This window comes from Cinclus cinclus, chromosome 4 (genome assembly GCF_963662255.1).
Source record: "Cinclus cinclus chromosome 4, bCinCin1.1, whole genome shotgun sequence".
NCBI lineage: Eukaryota > Metazoa > Chordata > Aves > Passeriformes > Cinclidae > Cinclus > Cinclus cinclus.
This window is the reverse complement of record NC_085049.1, coordinates 56,976,729-56,991,848: the sequence shown is the minus strand read 5'-3', so window position 1 is coordinate 56,991,848 and position 15,120 is coordinate 56,976,729.

Below are 15,120 nucleotides of genomic sequence, written 5' to 3'. Positions count from 1 at the left end.
TTGGGTTTAGTTATTGTGCACCATTGACTAAGAGTATATTAAAAACCCTTTAATCTGCACAGATATATGTAAGGCCTTTGTATTTCTTGTAATAAGTAATTAAGAAAAAAAAATAAAGGTCTTTATCACTGCCTTTCTCTTGGGACCATGGTTATATATAGATAGTCTTTACTTTTGTACACCGTACACTGGTTGCTGGATTTACCTGTATTCTTAACCATATTGTATATGCTGCATTTAGACCTACTTATGAGCAAAGTAAGATTTAAATATGAAGCACCATACTGTATTCCTGAAGCACCCTAATGCAGGAACCTCCTGTCCCAATTGCTGTCACAGAAGAATTTAACTAAATTTTTTTATATAATAAAAGTGCCTTAGCATGTGCCTCAGCTGCGTGTCACCACTACAGTCAATGATGGTTACTGGTGCTCCACTGATGTTACCAATAAAGATTATCCATGTGCTGCAGTCGTGTGCATTTGTTGCCCTTCCCTCGATGCAATGAAGACCCTGTGCCACCACGGAAACTGCTTTTTGTTGCATTTTTGTCAGAAATTGAGTAAGAAACTTGTGCCTGTATTCCTGTATTCTGTTCTTTCTGGCCCCTTGAAGTGCCACAGGTGCACTCTGGTCCTGCAGCCAGGGCAGGAGAAGCTGGAGCTCAGCACCAGCCACTCCTGACTGGGAGCTCGTCCCTCCCATCCTGTGCTGGCAGATTTAGACCTTGCTGGGAGTCTGAGCTGGGAGCTGCGTGCGGGGCTGGGCCGGGCCCTGGTGGCAGCCATGGGGAAGGAGGGGCTGGCCCGCACCAGGAGAGCCTGTGCTGCCAGCAGGGGCTACTGCCAGGGCCATTCTGGCAAACGAGGAGTGGGGAGGGAGGGTGCAGCTTACAGCAAACTCCTTCCCTGGGGAGCACACGTGGCTGCTGCCCCCAAAGGGCGGCGTTTCTGCCTAACCAGATGTTGGGAGGGGAAACATCACTTCTCATTAAGAAACTTCAGTGTAAGTAGAAGTTAAAAAAAGCCAAGGGGGAGTGTAGAAGGAGCAGGCACTGTTAGCCATGTGCTGCTGCACCAGTGGGTGCAGTCCCTTCATAAAGGGGCAGTTGAGAAGGAGCTGCTTTGGAAGTTGTGTTACTTTGGCTGCAATTTTTGAAAGTGTGGGTAGGGATTAAGGCATGAGGGGCTGGATGTGGGTTCATGATGTGTGGAATACAGGCACTGCTGTTCTGATGTCCTGCATATAGGCTGTTAAAAACAGGACAGGACTTGGTGTCATCTGGGAGGTTACTGGCTCAGCTGCTTCACTCTTTCCAAAGTGTTCTGCAGAAACTTGCAGGGTATCTCTGAGAGCAGTGTGCCCTTTAAATTGCATAGAAATTGCTTTCCCATCATAGGATCAAATTGAAATGGCACCACTGGCCAGGCACTGCAGTGATCCAGAGCAGAATCTGTGTGCTGGTGCTGTAATGACCCTTTTAAGCTCAGGCTGGTTTTTGTGTCCTTAGGCTTGCGCTGTGTGAGCCAGAGCACTGCTTGGTTGCTGTTCTGTCCTGTGCAAAATGGAAAGAGGCTTGTGTCTTTTTTATTTTTTTTAACTGACACAGTATTTTTCTTCAGCTTTTCACTTTTTTTGTGCATCCCCATGGAAGGGACAAAATTAGGTCTCCTTTTCACCATTTTCTGCTTTGCAGTTTGCAACCCTAAGCTAGGAGATTCTCATGGCTTCAGGTTAGTTGCTCTTCTATGGCTCTCCAGAGCTAGTAAATGCTTCACAGTGGTTTTCCCTGGGATTTTGGGGATGGTCTGAGTCGGTGAATGGTTACAGTGGTAATAAGCATGGAAAAGAAATTGAGCTGTGACCTTTTCTATGGGGCCTACAAAAAATAGTTTCTGGAAGTTGTAGCTGGAGCTCTGTTTTTTGTCTGCACCATCCTTGCCTTAGGGCTGATCCCAGCAGGTGGTGAAAGGAGTCTAAATTAGAGGGAAGGGCATAGAGAGATTGAGGAGGTGTAGGAGATGATGGATTGATTCCAAACATTCGTATCCCCTCATTGGATGGTTCTGCTGGGACAAAGGATTGGCAACAAGATGTAATAAACTGCTGGCAACATGTAATAAACTGCTTTAAGAAAAGGTTAAATTTTTGCAGGTTACACTGTGGCTCTCAGAGGCCGTGACAACAGTAGAACCGAGGGGCAGGGCAACCAGCCCAGCCTCTGGGAAATGAAGGTAAATCACCAGAACTGCAGCAGCATCCTGTGCAAAAGAGCCTTCTTTCCTGGGGAGCAGCTGAGTGCTCTGCTTGTTCCTGCTGCAGCTTCTACCCCAGGGCAGAGCAAGGACAGTGGCCATTAGAGCCTGTTCCAGCTGGGTTCCTGGGCACAGCAACACTGACCTGCAAAATTTAGGGTTTATCTCTCTTCCATTTCTTCCACAAATTGATTCAAGTATCACTTAATGTAAATGTAGAATGAAGGGTGCAGATTCAATGGCTGTGGAGTGGGATTCCTCAGTGACAGGCTCTGGAGTGGGGAGCTAAGGTGGAAATTGCAGCTTGGGGTGTCAGGGAGGTCTCAGAGCAGTGGTTTGAGTGATCTGAAAATAAATTGCAGGCTGCTGAAGCCCAACTAGAGCTGCGACAGCTCAGCCTGTTCTGGAGATGCTGGAAACAATACTCCCAGTTTCAGGACAGAGAGATGGTAGTAGTGGATAACAGCCGTTTGTATTTAATTTTTGTCTTTTCCTTGATGCTCTAGCAGTGGAAGCAAAAGCAGAAGGAAAAGGATAGCAACAAAACTAAATGGAAAGCTTTTCTGTCCTAAATTTGTGATTCCCATCCTTGCTAGCACTTCAAGCCTGTGTGGCTGAGCAGGATGAAAAACTGAACAGTTGTGCAGCAAGAGGAAAAGCAAGATGTGAAATGTCTTGAACAATGATGGTCTGGCACAAGAGGAGAGGCACAGGGAGCTGGGAATCCTTTGTCCCTGCACTGGTGCAGCCTCCCTCTCTAAGACTTTGAATTTGGATGAAACATACAGAGAAGGATGCTGAAAAGCCAATTAGGTAAAAGTACAGTCACTCTTGGGACTGGGCTTGGTTGTGCAGGAGGAGCATTAAGGTCAGGCCACCTTCTCCACTCACCTGCAGCAGCTGAGGGTGTGTGCAGGCAGCAGAGGCTGTGGGACACGAGCCCTGCAGAAGAGCCTGCCTTGGAGGTTTCACTATTGCTCAGCTCTTCAACCCTAAGGAAGAGTGAGGGAGGAAGTGGAGGACTGATGATGATGGAGTGGTTGGCCTCACAATGCTGTGTTACTCATAATGTGGTTGCTTGCCGCTAATTAAGCGGGAATTACACTGTGAATGGCTTCATTCACTACAGCCCTAATTGACTTCTGATGGAATTTGTGCAGAATCTCATGGAAATAGGTGTTGTGGCAGGGTCTGTCACTCTGGACAAATAGATAGCTTCCTTGGGCTCCTTTTTAGGAGAAGAGCTATCACTCAAATCTCTGACCTCATTTAAGACTGAGCTTGAAGGAGGGTTCTGTGGCAAGAGAAAGTCTCACTAGATGAGAAGTTCTGGTGACAGTGGAGAGATCTGCCTAGAAGGGCAGGGATGCTGCACTGTACAGCCAAGAGGTGTGGGGCAGCATCCACCAGCTTTGTGGATGAAGCAGTGACTTAGTGGAGGAAAGGAAAGGAGAAAAGAAGAAAATACAACAACCCCTTCGAGCTGTGATCAAAGGAACTTCCTGCTTTTCATCCCCACTGTATCCAGGGAAACATCTCCCTGTGTTGCCTTATAAAGAAACAGCATCTAACAGGAGCTGAGCCCACCTCTCACTTTTCCTCCCCCAATCTCCTGGCACTGAGGCACTCCTGGTGCAGCAGCAAGGGAAGCATCCTTTATCCTAGACCAGGCTCAGTCCTGAGCTGTCCCTGGGATTTGAGAGGACCCTGGCAGAACTTCCCAGCCCCACGTGGATGGATGTAGCCTGCCCAGGCTTCCCCATGGCTAGCAGGCATGTGTTGAAAGCTTGTTTCATTTCCTTCTCAGCACTTCCCCGTGGGAGCTGAGAAGGGCATGGGGGCAGCATGATCCTGTCCGTGCTGCCAAGTCCATCCTGGATCAGAGCTGGCTCTTTCAGACCCCGTTTCTGCCTCCCAAAGCTGGTGCGGGGGCAAGAAGCTCAGCCCTTGAGGAGAGACTGGCTCTAGCCTCAGGTGAGGCTCTCTGCCTGCCGAAGTATAAATGTTGTCGCTAACAATTGCAGCAGGTTTTGAAGCTGAGGTTATGGGCACAGCCAAAACAGGTTTTCATGAGGTAATTTGCTGGGCAGGCTTTTGATCCTGTGGGCTGTCAATGTGCTTGTGCAGCTCACAGCTCAGCAGTTCATCATTTTTAGAAACATGAGGCACCCAGCTGTCTTGCCCTGATGTGTCCTTGTGGGTAAGGCACAGAGGAAGCTCTTGATCAGCTTTTGCTTGAAGCTCAGCTCACCATTTCCCTCTCACCTGCGAAGTTTCTGGGAGGTGACTTCAAGGACACAGCTTATGCTCCAGCATGGATCTGTAGTTAAACTTCAGTGGGGCCCCACACCCCAAGGAAAGGGGCCAGGTTTGTGCTGTGTTTATTCAGGCCCCTGCTGTGAGGCCGGAGGGGATTTACCTCCATCCCACCACCTCTCCTTTGCTAAGGGAAGCGCTCATCTCTGTGCTGCAGCCAAGGAATTTGGTTCAGAATAGGGATGGCCAGCACAGCTGGCAGCCCTGCTGCACTGGAGGATAACACAGAGTATCTCCACAGGTAGGAGGAAATTACACCAGGAATAAAGCCCAGCCTACATCAGAGGTCGTTTGCTGGCACTGCTTCCCTGGGCAGGTGAGAAAACCAGAAATGGCTTGAACAGAAAAGCCAGAGGGGCTGGGACCCAGCACCTGCATTTGTAGGGCTGACTGGTTCAGGGCAGGCAGCTCCACTGCCACCAGTGGAAGTGTCAGGACAAGGATGGGACTGGCATTCCAGAGGCCAAGGATGTGTCAACACATGCCCTGCAGGACTGGTCCTCTCACTGGGTATAGCACAGCCCTAAACACAGCATAGCTTCAGAGGGACACTGGGGGTGAGCCAAGACTGCAACACATCCCCATGAAGGGACCTGACATGTTTGCTTTTGGCAGAGAGAGAAAGGGGAGAAAATCACAGGGGGAGACCAGATAGCAGCTTCTCTGTGGCTCCTCTCCCATAAACTGGGAGCAAAGAGATATGTGATGGAGAGAGGAAGTGGGCACCCATTCCATGGACATGGAGCATGGCAGGGGCAGAGCTGTGTCCAGGATTATTATGCAGGATCATTTCAAAACAGCTTCTCTTTAAAGCAAGATTTCAAGGTCCCAGTCCCCTGGGTGGAGCAGTAGTTCCCAGCTCTGCTATCCAGGATCTGGCAGATTGGTTCTCTAAAATCTTCCCTCTGCATTCCCCTGGCACCTCTATGAGCTGTGCTAGAGGATGCCTGCTCTCTATGGGACTGCAGTACCTATGGCTTGCCCAAGAGGAGAAGCTGCCTCACGGCACTGCCACGAACTATTAAAAGCAGCAAGACGATTAAAATAAACTGTCATGGGATATTCACTCCAAACAGAAAACATGAGCTGGATTCTGTTATTTCCCAGGAAAGTTAATCTGTGTTTGAAGCTTCTGTGAAGTTAGGAGGTGCTCAGGCAGTGCTGGTGGGTGGCTCCCCAGACTAATTTCTCTACTGGCAAGGTGTGTGGGGGCAGCAGCACTGCTGTGGGCAGCTGGCTCTGTATTCCCCTGTCAAACAAAACCTTTTCCTGGCCACTGGGGTGGAATAAGCAAATATCTCCCAGCAGGTGCCATGGTGGGAAGAGCTGGATCTGGAAATGCCAGCGCTCTGCTCCTGGGCACGGCAGAGAGGTGCTTGGGTGGGAGCCCCTGGGGCACCTCTTGGTCACAGCCCCATTTGCTGGGACATCCCACCGAGGCAGAGAGCGCTCCCTGTGAACTGTAGCAAGCTAGTTGGACTTTTATCCCCCCCAGGCCAACCAGAAAAACCCACAGGTCCCCTCTGTACTCAATTTTCTCCAGCACAGGTCAGAGATTCCCTGAGAATCCTCCAGATGATTCCAGTAACATTCCTGCCTGCCCAGCTGGGACCCTGCCTCTATGCAGGAAGGTAACCCCATGACTGCTGCTAAAAAAAGAGGCTCCTGTTTAGGCTGGGGGTAAATCGATTGCACTGGCTGGATATCTTTGCTGGGGAGGATCACAGATACCTGGTCCCAGTTCTCCCAGCCCAATGTCCTCCTCACACTGCTGAAACAGAGCACACATCTGGTGTGTGAGAAGCTGCCCTGTGCTGTTTGAGTTGCTGGGTAAACCAAGCAGCAGAGATGGAGATGGGTTGCACAGGCAGCAAAATTTTGCTCTGACATAATTTGTTCCCTTTACCTGCTTAGCTTTTGGATTCTGCCTTTTCTTTTTGTGTTGCAGCTGGCACAGCCCTTCTTGCTAACCTCTGCCAGGACAGGGATTGCTCCCACATAGTTTTGATGCTACTGCTTTCTGGTCTTCTCAAGCAGTGAATAGTTAAAATATTTACTGTCTTTTATATTTTTTGTTTTTTCTCCCTTTTCCTCCTCTCTTTTCTGAACTATCTAGTAAATCTTTTGATACCAGAATCAGTCACAGCACAATATTTCACATAAAGTAAGTGCTTGTGGCAATTCCTTCTCTGCAATTTAAATGTCTGCCCTCTCAGAAAAAAAAAAAATAAAAAAAATTTGGCAACCTGAGGATCTGGTAGATCTGGTAGGATACTACTGCTAAGTTACTGCCTTAGAGGATGACGTGGAAAGTATGGATGGAGAATACCAGCTGTGACTGATGGACTGGGATGCGTTTAAAAATTAAGTACCTCAGAGAATTAATGAAGAATGGTTTCAACTGAAGAAATTTCTCCTGGGTTGAAAGCTGGAGGAAAGAGATGAATTATCAACGATACAGCAGGTGAAAGGGGCTGCCTTATTTATTTCCTAAGCACAGCAAGACCCGATGTGTACTTACCTGTGTTGATTATGAGCCCTGCTGAGCTTGATTATAATTTGCTCTCCGGGGCGAGCGTGCTGCGCTCGGCGGCAGGGAGGAAGTGCAAAAGGAATTTGTCTGTGCCAGGATGAAATGTGATTGCTGGCTGAACACTGCAGCAGGGGTTTGTTTCTGGGGGTTGAGGATCCCACACCTCTCAAGTATCCTATGAGTGCTAAAGCACTTGAGGGAAGTTTGGTTTTTTGGCCGGTTTCTGACTGGTTTTGTGCCACGACACCGAAGCTGGTGCTCGGACACAGCACAGAGCTGATAGTGTGAGGTGAACTCTTTGGAAAAAAGCAACAGCTTGGTAATAGCTTTATATGAAAGGGGGAGCTTTGCTATAAACTAGTTCTAAAGCAGCTGCCCCACAGCCTGGAGGAGCTGAAAACTGCTTTAACAGTGGTTTTAGAGCTGGAGCAGTTTATGGATGGGATTAGCTGGTGTGATGTCTATGCTAGCAGATTTCTGGGCTCAGTGACACAGGACAGCTATGGGCAGGGATTCTGGGGATGCTGCAGAGTGATTTGGAGTACACTGCAGAGACCTCAGTGGGTTGTGGGGAAGAGGAGGGCTGAGCAGAGGCAGGGCAGAGAGCCCTTAGCCTGTAGGCTCACACTCCTGGTAGTCCTGGGAGCCTTCAATGAGATTTTGGCAGTGGAGGGGTGAGTTTGCTCCTGCTCACAATCTGCACCTCCGGCTCTCCTTTCTCTTCTTCTCCCTTCCCCTACTAATGTCTCCCAAGAGAAAATTCCTGCTGCAGTAAACGGGAGGAAAAGACAAATCACCAAAGCAGAAGGCTGGGGGATGCCGGGGGGGGGAAGCAACTCCAAGGGGCCGGCCTGCTGGAGCAGACTCAGGAATGCTGGCGAGGGAGTGGCAGCAGGGACAATGGAAAATGAATATTAAAGGGAGAAAAAGACGTTTAAAATCAGTGTAAGCAGGTCCAGGAGATAAAGCTACAGTGACTTCTCTAGGTGGACATAGTTATAGCCTTGTACCACAATTACATTTATTTGGGTGCCCCACCTGTGCATTCTCACTGCTGAAAAAGGCACTCAGATTGCTTCCAGCTTTCCCCTCTGTCGTAAATTGCTGGAATTTATAGCACTTACTTGGGAGACTCTGGTGATTTCCCTGTTCCATATTTAACCTATGTCACCCAAACCCCCTAAACTCCATCTGAATGCTAGTTGTATGAAGAAAAGTGGTAATAATAAAGTCAGAGGCAAATCTCTGGAGGGAGTGGCCAGCATGAGATGGTAATCCTGAGTCACACAGCCGATTTCTGGGTCAGCCAGACCCTACAGCACAGGGCTGGTATCCCCAGCCAGCTCCAGTGTCACTCAGGCAGGGATTTCCACCACGGTTTTATCATCAGCTTCGCAGGGCTGTGGCTATCCCTTTCTGAATTTTGCATGGGCTGGTAACATTTCATTTTGATTTGAATCTCTAGCCCTGATCAAATGGCTGTTCAGCAGGCAGGAATAGAAGGAGCTGGAAAACATGACTAAATATGGCTCTGTTTCTGGTTGCTACAGACTGCAGGATTAGCGGCCCCTTCTTGCCAGCAGCCACAGCTGAAGTTCCCAAGGTTTGAGGATCACTGAGGGGAGCGATAGCCTAGTCCTCTCCCTGTTTGTTTTTTGTTGTCGTTTTTTAATTTTTTTTATGTTTTCCACAGAGAACTCTGCAACCTATTGTGTGGGCTAGCAAACTTGGCACCCTCTAGCTGCCTATAAAATTGCATTAGGCGTTTATATTTCCTGTAGTGGATTATGTGTTGTCTGGATTTTGGAAGATTCCGAGTGAGAGGCTTATCCTTTTTTTTTTTTTTTTCTTTTGGGGGAGGGATGGGCTACAAATTGCATTTGAAATAATTTCATCTTCTTGGAGATAGGAGAGCACTGGCAATCAGCACATGGATGTGTTTCGAGACAGACATAGGGACAGCTTCCCTGCCTGCAACTTGCAGAGCTGCTCCAGCCCCATGTGCAAGGCACAGGCACCAGAGTTCTCACCTTGTCCACAAGCACATCAATAACATCATTGATTGCCATGATATTTCTCATGCTTAAAGTTAAGCACGTGCTTGAGTATCACGCTGAATCACAAGCGAAGGATTTCTTTGCACTCTTGCAGAGTCAGTTCTCTTGACCCAGCTGGCTCTGTGTACCCGCACACGTCGGGAGTTTATCTGAAATCTTAACATTTATGCACACATAGCATACATGGGGGATTTTCTTTTCAAACTGGAGGTTGTCTCGCTTTGAAAATATCCTCTTGGCTCATATACAGAGTATTTACTGTGCTTTACCCCTGTTTTCTAATTTAGATCCGAAGCCAAAGAGGCAGTAACTACTTTTAGAGTGAAGAAATCACATTGAAAGAAAATAAAAAAAACACAAAATGGAAAAGTATGTTTTCAAATCTTATTTGAAATCTGTGCTGTATCAGCAGCAAATAGCATTGTGAAAGGGTAAAATCAGATTGCAAGTGCTTATTGGTACAATGTTATCATAAATTCACAGAGCACTTTTCTGCATGAAGGAAAATCGATTATCTTTTACTGCAAATGTACAATCTCAGGGCACGATTTTGGAGTCATGTTTATGTAAGTTGTGTCTCAGGGTCCCTGTGATGCGAATGCTACACTGCTGGATAACCAGCAGGTGGAGTCATCTATAATGGATGTGCTGTGGTCTGGGAAGTTGAGTAAGTACGGGACGGGACTCGTGGAAATTTCAGTTGGAAGTTGAGACCAAGGAAAATATAAGAAATGGAACTGGAAAACTGTGAGCGTGGCAGATACAAAGAACTAAAACTTTAGCAGCAGTAGAGGAGGGACCTGCAAAATGTTTGGAATAGTGAAAAGCTGGAGCAATCCTGGAAACACTTCTGTGGCTTGGATCCCGAGGCGTAATTTGTGCTGTTGTAATTTGCACAGATGGCGGATGTCTCGAGGGAAGGCTTGAACAGCTGGGAAACATCAGGGTGTGGGCCAGCTTCAACCACACACCCTTTCTTTATCCCTGAATCAGTCACAGAAGTGAAAGATGATACCAAGATCACTGCAGAAAACATCTGCAAGCTATTCTCTGCACTGGGAGATGGCCCCACTTGCATGGTGAGTCCTGGTAAGGACCAGCTTAGTTTGGCATTTTGTGTGTAAGAATGCACTTTCAGAAGCTTTTCAATAAACCAGTTAGGGAGGAAGAATCAGCTTCAGCTCCAGAGATCAGCCATGTAGTAAACTGAGTTGCACCTAGATGGTCCTAATAAACAGGGTGCTCCATTGAAAATGAACAGGAGTTATGTGATAACCCCTGTTCCATTCCATGACGTGCCCAGCCACCACAGAGAATGTTTTGCTTTGTCCTTTGCTCTATCTGCCTGTTACACCAGGAATGAATGTCGCCTCCAGCGGGGCATTTGCCCTTCTCAAGCTGTGCAGCCTCCAGTCTATTTGGAAACGCACAGTTGCAAATAATGATTGGTACTCTCTCTTTGTCTGTGTGCTTGTGTAAGCTGAATAGTAATGTCAGGCTGCTACAGACTCCTGTCTGAGAGAGGAGAGGGTGGCACAGTCCTGAGGTGCTTCAGAGACACAGCCAGAGATGTGCAGCCAGGCCACTGGAGAACTGCATCAACAGCAGCCACTGCTGGCCCATGGATGTGGACTCCAGCCTTCAGCAACCTCTGGTTCACTCATGACAGGCAACCGAGGGGAATAAGTGCCAGGTATTTCCCAAGTACTGGATCTCTGGCATCGGTCGGGTAGGGGAGGGCCAATGAGATTTTTTTACTTCTGGTCTGTATCCCCATGAAGGGAGATACCCTGTGGTACGTCTGTGGCTCACACTGTTTATCTTGCTCATTATCTGGGTCTTATTTATCCAGTCAGCCCTGCCATCTCAAGAGTAAACCAAGAGACCTTTCATCTCACAGAAGTGCTCTTCACACACCTTTCTGCTATTATGTTTTTGGGATATAGAGGGATGCCATTTCCTGTCAGAGCTGCTGAAGGACCTACTTTCTTCCCCGTCCCCCCAGGCATAAGCGTTGCAGGCAGATGGCATTTTTATGCTAATTGCATCCACACCAGTAACTGCATCTGTGCTGCAGGTGCCATCCTGCTTCGGCAGCATCAGGACACCTGGAATGCCACACCTGTTGTACAGCCTGATGCCCCACGGAACCACGGACCATGCATACAGCAACAATAAATGTGCTGCAGTGATGTTTGCAGGAAACAGGAAAATGAGTCAGGAAAGTTTTGCTCTGAGCTCTCTGGTGGATTCCCAGCTGCTGACACCACTGCCTTGCTGGAGTGCCGAGGTGCTTGGAGGTGTTTGCTGAAGCCAGGTGTCCTCACTGCAAGAGCTGGCACTGGGAAAAGAGCGGGTGCATTGTGGGTGCTGGCCCAGTGACTGACAGCTGCCAGCACCTTTGTGTCATAGTGACATATTGATATTGGCAGCCTGCCGGGCTTGGGCACTGGCATCCTCCTGGCACAGGGCTTGGGCCAGGTGACAAGGCCTTTGGATTTTGCTGACTTTGGTTATGTGTTTTTAGCTGTGTGCTAATTGGTTACAAGAAAAGGCAGCTTCTGCTGGTAAATTTTTGTAGCAAATTACTGGCCTGAGATAAGGAAGAAGAAACATTTACCCACACTAGTTACTACGGAAAGAGCCATAGCTGCTTCCTGTGAAACCAGGACCAAAGTCCAGGGTGAAACTTTACCTTGGCAGCACTTCAGCACCTGTGGGAGTACTGCTGTGAGGAGGAAGAGCATTTGGCTTCAGATCTGTCTGACTGAACAGAAACAGGAATGAACAGGGTTGGGCAAGGCGCTAGACCTCAGCTGACCCACTTAGCAGAGAGACAAAATCCTCCATGAAGGAGAGGAACAAAGCTGCTGGAGGCTGAAAGGGCAAGAGAGAGCCAGTCAGCAGGGTGAGACACGGTGTGTAGATGATGGAAGCTGCAAGAAACAGTTCTCAGTTGTGCGGTGGAGAGGAGGCATTTGCTTTGAAGTGTCTCTGAATGATTTCTATGCCTTTGAGTCAAAGGCTAATAACTGAGTGTGTGCCTTTCTTAATGCCTGTGCCTTAGAACCTTCATGAGTCACTGCCTCTGTTCCATTCAAGCACCTTCTGGGACCCAGCCCTTTGTACTTCCAAGCTGTTTTGCACCCAGCATCCTGATGCCACCTCCAGCCCAGTGGGAGCACCAGCACGTCTCTCCAAGGAATCTCTTCAGAAGGTATCCTTCTAGGGGAGGAAACCACCACAATTTTATTCTAAAATTATATGAATCTGTTCGGGAAAGATACACTCTTCATGCCAGCTTCTGGGAGCTCTCTGCAAGGATAACATCCATTTAGGGAGAGGATTGCCTCTGTTTGATCTGTCAAAGACAAAGCACTCTGCAAACTCATCCGTGAAACTACAGCATATAGGAGCCTTTGGGAAGAGTGCTGTGCAGCAGTGGAAGGGTTAACAGAGGAGTCAGCTGTCTGTTTAGTATGTCTCAGATGTCACATACAAATACCTAAAAGGCAGCTGGGTTTTGTGAAAGGAAATCAAGGGATTAAGATTGTGTCTCAGCTCAAAAGCTTTTTTGTGACTTCAGGAATGCCTCATATCCCATCTGTTAAATGGAGATAATACCTATCCCACAAACATACCATGAAGATAAATTAGTTAATCTTATTTTAAGAGGAAATGGAAAGATCTGGATAAATGGTAATATGTAGTAACAGGGCATTGATGTCAGAGAGCTCACAACGGCACAGAGCATGGCGGTGGCAGCTGCAGGTCACTTTGGTAGGAGGGCACTGTACCCCCCTCAGCTCTTTTCACCTGCACCACAGCTCAGGGTGCTCTGTGTTCCTCCCCTGGCAGGCTGCATACCCTAGCCAGCTGAAAACACCTCACCAAGGGATGTGGCACTGCCAGATCTGCCAGGAGCTGCTCTGCAGCACAGATCATGTGCACACAGGCTGCAAGGGAGAATTGGCAGCAACTTTGACACCTGCATGGCAGGAGATGGTGGAAATGGGGTTAGGAGAAGCAGAAGAGAAAAATGGAGGCTGGGCACCATAAGGCAACTCCTTTCTTTCTTTGATATTCCCAAGGGAAGTGTCAGACACATGCTCAGTTAGCACAGTGAGAGGAGTGGATCTAAGGATTTCTCTCCAAGTTGTTTATTCCTAACTTGTCTGAAGGTTGAAGCCTTCTGCAGCTCCTCATAGGCAATACCTTAACCTGGACCCTTCATGTAGAACCCCTCATCAAAATTAGGGGGAAAGAGAAATACAGAAATGCTGCTTTTCTCTGTATGAGCAACATCCCAGTCATGAGAATTTCAGCTTCTTTCCAAGCCTAGAGTGGACCGAACACGTTCCTTTGGTGTTGTTTGACAGTCTGGCTTATTTTATCAAACCCAGTAAAGATGAATGAGACATGTGTTTACCCTTGGTGGGTGAGCAGACAAAAGCTGCATGTAATTGTCTTCTGGGTGCCTGCCACTCCATGGGGATTTGTAATAATTTTGAAAAAAAGATATTTCCCCCGTCACTGGAGGAGACAAGCTGGCACCTCAGCAGAAAACATACCACTTAAAATAGCTTTCAACGTGGCCTTGAAAACTATTTTTGGATGAGGAAAAATGTGGTGTAAGTGAAGACTGGAGTCATATATGGTAACTGTCACTCAAAACCAAAGGCTCTATAATTTCATGAAGATCAACAGATGTAGCAGGAACAGAGATATGGAACACTAAGATAATCTAACTGGTCCTCAGGCTTTGTTACACATGGTGATATTTGGACAATCCACGCTGCCTGTGCCTTCCTCATTCTAGAGCATTGTCCTTAATGCTGCCAGATAGCAGCTACATAATAAAATCAACTTTATGTTTTGGTTGAGGATTCCAAATTTGTTCCTCAAGATCAAAAATGCGTAGATACACAAAGGGTGTGTGGGTTCTTGCAGAGTGGTGTATCCATCTGGTTGGAAGTCATATGCAGCAGGAAAAATGAGGAGATATGCATGTATATATGGATATAAATGCAGAATAAACCCAGGGAGGCCATTAGGCACAGGAAACCAGTGCAGCCCCTTCCTAGAGAAATCAAAAGTGCTCTGGGGCTGCGAAGTGAGCCCCGGAGCGAGGTGCAGGGAGGAGGCCTGGAAAAGGCCGGAAACAACACAATGCACTGAGCGATGTGAGGTTGCTCGGAGCAGGGATACAGGGCTACGGAGCTGGGCAGCACACGCCCTGCTGCTGGACGCTCCTAAAGCGGGGCTCAAGCCAGTACCCATCACCCCGGATTCGCCTCAGCTCCTTACGGGAGCGCGAAAGGGAGCCCTGCGCCAGCGGGGCCGGGACCAAGCCGGCCCGTGACGGGGGACCCGGCTCTTCCCGAGGGCCGGGTGCCCCTCACTCCTACGGCCAAGGGAATCGCCGCAGCCCCGCCGGGGGGACCCACGGCGGGCCCCCTCAGGGCGGCCGCGGCCCGGCCCGCGGCGGGCTGGGCGCAGCCCCTCTGCCGAGCGCGGTCCGGTACGGCCCGCCCGAGCGGCCATTTCCCGCCGCCCCGCGCGGCTCCGCGGCGCCCGGAGCCCCGCGCCGGCCCCGCCCCGCCCCGCGCCGGCCCCGCCCCGCCCCGCGCCGGCCCCGCCCCGCCCAGCGCCCCGCGCTCCGCCCGCGCCCCGCCCCGCCCCGCCCCTCCCGGCGCCGAAGGTTTCCGAGCGGGGGTCGCGCTGCTCCGGCGGCGTTTCCGGAGATTGCCGAGGGGCTCCGGCCCCTCCCCAGCCGCCGCCGAGCCCGTGACCGAGGCGCTCCGGTGGGTCGGAGCCCGGCGCGCTCGCTGCTGGTCCGGTCGCGGCGCGGGGCTCCTCGCCCTCCTCCTGCGGCTCCCGCTCCTCCGGCAGCGCCGGGCGCCGCGGTGACAGAGCGGGGCGATCGCGGCGGGGGGCGGCCGGGGCTCCGGCGGCGCGG